Source organism: Dipodomys merriami, unplaced genomic scaffold (assembly GCF_024711535.1).
Source record: "Dipodomys merriami isolate MVZ:Mamm:240054 unplaced genomic scaffold, mDipMer1.0.p SCAF_6, whole genome shotgun sequence".
NCBI lineage: Eukaryota > Metazoa > Chordata > Mammalia > Rodentia > Heteromyidae > Dipodomys > Dipodomys merriami.
The window spans coordinates 65,928,296-65,932,451 of record NW_027206179.1 but is presented as its reverse complement, the minus strand read 5'-3'; the positions used below and the strand labels follow the sequence as shown (position 1 = coordinate 65,932,451).

Here is a 4,156-nt window from a genome sequence, read left to right as displayed (position 1 = left end):
ACTTACATAACTGAAACAGCTCTGTATATCATCTTTATAACAATTTAATGAAAACTTGAAAACAATAAATATAAAATTAAAAATGCACTCTTTACCTGACTTGTGTAAGTATAACTCCTCTATATATCACCTTTATAGTAACAACAAATTGTATATATATAGTCAATAGTGGGGCTTGAACTCTGGGCCTGGGTACTGTCCCTGAGCTCTTCAGCTCAAGGCAAGAACTCTACCACTTGACCAGAGCACCACTTCTGTTGTTTTTTTTTTTTGGAGATAATCTTTGGTTAATTGGAGATAAGAGTCTCATGGACTTTCCTGCCCAGGCTGGCTTTTGAAGCATGATTCTCAGATCTCAGTCTCCTGAGTACCTAGGATTACAGGCGTGAACCACTGGTGCCAGGCTTGACAAGAATTTCCCCCCTCTCTTCCCCCCCCCCCCCCGTCAGTCATGAGGCCTGAATTCTGCACTTGGTGCTGTCCCTCAGCTCTGCTCAAGGCTAGTGCTCTACGCTTGAGCCACAGCACCACTTCCAACTTTTTCTGCTTATGTGGTGATGAGGAATCGAACCCAGGGCCTCATGCATACAAGGCATGAGCTCTACCACTGAGCTACCTTCCCAGGCCCTCAACAAGAAATTTTTAAAAAGAAAATACTCCTTCTGCTAGAGATTCTCAAACTTCGGCATGTGTTTTTGTACCACTGGAGTCTTTATCCTCTTTCTCTTCCTCCTCCTCCTCCTCCTCCTCTTCCTCCTCCTCCTTATCATCATCACAGTGCTGGTATGGAATCCCGAGCTTCGAACACGTCAGGCTAGTCATCTACCACTGGACCACATCCCAGCCATGAGGCCTTATTAATCACATTGCTGGGCCCTGCTCATCATTTGCTGATGTAGTAGGTCAGAGCTGGAGCCTGCAAATGGGCATTTCCAAGAAGCTCCCATGTGATGCTAGCCCAAAGACCAGGCTTTGAGAACCCTTCACAGTCTGTGATCCTCACCTGGAGTGTCCGTTGTTCAGATTTGTCCCTACACACCGCTGGCCTTCCCATGCCAGCCCTTACACACCCTCCTCCGGACTTTAGAGGGGTTGTACTCACCACCCAGGTCTCTCTGCCAGCAGAGTGTGACAGCACCTCCGGTTACCACCCTTTTTCAAAAGGACACTGATGCAGGGAATGGGAGGAAGAGGACAATGCCTGAAACAAGTCAAGAATAGGGACAATTCAGGCTTCAGTCACATCTGGCTTTAGGAGGTATGCACTTCCTACATCCCTTAAATCATCCTCTGGGGTCATTATTTCTTCTGCTTCCACTTCAGGTTAGCTGGATATTGCTGGTATCTTGTCACAGCAGAACCAGTCTCACCAATCTCTTAGGATACAAGAAGGTAGCTATAGCTTTAAGAAGAAAGGTTCTGCTGTCCTAGCTATTCAGGAGGCTGAGATCTGAGAATCAAGGGTGTCCTACCTACTCAGAAGGGTGAGGATCAAGCCCCTCTAGAAGGGGTGCTGTGGCTCAAAGTGGTAGAGTGCTATCCTTGAGTAAAAAAGCTCAGGGACAGGACCCAGGCTCTGAATTAAAGCCCCATGATCAACCCCCCCCAAAAAAAGGTGGGGAGGCTACTGAAGACTAAGTCATGGAAATATGAGTCAAGAGAAGAGTAAGTTTCAAGAAAGTTACAAGTGTATAGAGAGGTCCTGGAGTTGAGGGTAAGGTAGCAGGAATGGTTGGTTCAATAGTTATTGCTCACCTTTGAATAATTGCAAAAAATGCCCCTCATCCCATAGTTTACATTTTTTTCACAAGCGATGGTGTATATGTCCTTCTCTCCTACTTTTTTTTGGTGGTACTGAGGTTTGAGTTCTAGGCTTCACATTTGTTCAGCTAGTACTCTTCCTCTTAAGGCATACCTCCAGCTTGACTTTTTTTGTTGGTCATGGGGCTTGAACTCTGGGCCTGGGCACTGTCCCTGAGCTCTTCAGCTCAAGGCTAGCGCTCTACCACTTGAGCCACAGCGCCACTTCCAATTTTCTGGTGGTTAATTGGAGATAAGAGTCTCACAGACTTTCCTGCCCAAGCTAGCTTTAAACTGTGATCCTCAGATCTCAGCCTATCAAGTAGCTGGGATTACAGGCATGAGCCACCAGTGCCTGGCTTACAGCTTGACTTTTTGCTATCTGTTTTGGAAATGGAGTCTCATAGACTTCTGCCGTGGATGGCTTTGAATTGTGGTCCTCTGGATCTCAGCCTCCTGAGTAAGCTAGGCTATAGATATGAGCCACCTGTCCTGGCTGTTCTTTCTCCTTCAGTCCGGGCTGGTAATGACAATTGTAACCTATGCAGTTGCAGAAGGGCTGCTTTGTGTGGCTGCTGAGGCTGGGTCAGAAAACATACAATTAGATAGAGGCTGATTTCCTCAACATGCATAGCTTTAGGAGAAACCATGCATCCTGCCACAAGTCTAGCCACCTGGGTCCTGCAATGTTAGAGAGCCACATTCAAGTTCTCTGTAACAGTGTAGGTGAGCCACATCTGACTGTCAGATCTGCTTCCAGCCAGGTAAGTGAGCCATCTTGAACATCAGCTCCATCTAATCATCAGACAACTGTAGTCTCTTTCAACTGATCTCTGATCATAACAGCATAATACCCCCTGGCCCTTCCCAAGTCTGATTCCACAAAGTCCTCTCATGTATTAATAGACAGAGGGGCACTGGTGGCCCATGCCTATAAGCCTAGCTACATGATAGGCTGAGATCTGAGAACCACAGTTCAAATCCAGCCTGGGCAGCAAAGCCTGTGAGACTGTTCTCTCCAGTTAATCACTAAAGAGCTGAAAGTGGATCTGTGACTTGAGTGGTAGGGCAATAGTCCTCGGCACAAAAGCTCAGAGACAGCTCTCAGTCCCCTGGTTCAAGCCCCTAGACAGGCACAAAAAGAGAAAAAGAAAAGCCAAGCACCTGTAATTCATACTTGTAACCCTACTTACTCAGGAGGCTAAGATCTGAGGATCGCAGTTCACAGCCAGCCCAGGCAGGAAAGTCCATGAGACTTATTTCCAATGAACCACCAGAAAAATGGAAGTGGTATTGTGGCTCAAAGTGGTAGAATGGTGAGGGACAGTGTCCAGGCCCAGAGTTCAAGCCCCACAACTGACAAAAAATAAAAATAAAATTCGATTATGGGATATAAGCAGAAATGTCAACAACTTAGCAAAATAAATATAACTAAGGGTTTTTTGGCACTGGGGATTCTGAGAGTTTTCACATAGACAGAAGCTACACTGTCTGCAGCCATATTGATCTTTCTGCTCACAGCAGCTCCATACAAGCACATTTCTTTCTTCTCCTAAAGACCAAAAACACACCAGACCAGGCCTTGACAGGTGGCCCCATTGTCTGAGACCTGAGCCAGGTCAGCATGGGCTGAGGATGAAGTAGGGAAGTAAACAGTTTAGGGCTAAGATCTGAGCTGTTTTTGTAAGAGTTGCTTTGCTCTAGGACATTCTCCAACTCCTCTAGACATCTATGCCTGCAACTTTTAATGCTGAGGCAGATCTGGCCACCTCTTCTGGATTTTGCAGAGGCCAGAATCCAATGTTCAAGAAAAGACAGAGTGTTCGCTTTGGCAGCACATATACTAAAATTGGAACGATACAGAGAAGATTCGCATGGCCCCTGAGCAAGGATGACACGCAAATTCATGAAGCGTTCCATATTTTTATTTTCACCAAAAAAAAGATTAAAAAAAAGAGAAAAGACAGAAACAGTGCTACTCACTAGACACTATGTTGAAAATAAACTATACAACTTGTGAGTAGGGGTGGGAGGGAAAAACGGGGAGTGACTGAGAGAAGAGGTGATACTGTTCCAAAAGAAATGTACCCATTAGTTGACTAATGTAACTGTAACCCTTCTGTAAATCACCTTTATAATAACAATTTAAAAAAAGAAAGAAAGAAAAAGAGGGGAGCTATGTATTAATGGCACAGGTCTGTAATTCTAGCTACTCAGAGGGGTTGAGATTTTAGGATTCAGTTCAAAGGCAGAAAAGTCCAGGAGACTCTTATCTCCAATTAACAACAAAACTACAGAAGTGGTTCTGTGGCTATCTCTCTATCAATCTATCATCTCTCTGTGTTATCTAACTCTT

The 4,156-nt window shown here is 45.1% G+C and overlaps 1 non-coding gene across 1 annotated transcript; it reads left to right on the top strand.

Moving 5' to 3' along the window:
- Nucleotides 1–3,619: 3,619 nt before the first annotated feature.
- Nucleotides 3,620–3,726, top strand: LOC138814401 (U6 spliceosomal RNA). Its single transcript, XR_011367980.1, has one exon. It is a non-coding gene; the product is annotated as a U6 spliceosomal RNA (small nuclear RNA).
- The last annotated feature ends 430 nt before the right edge of the window (nt 3,727–4,156 follow it).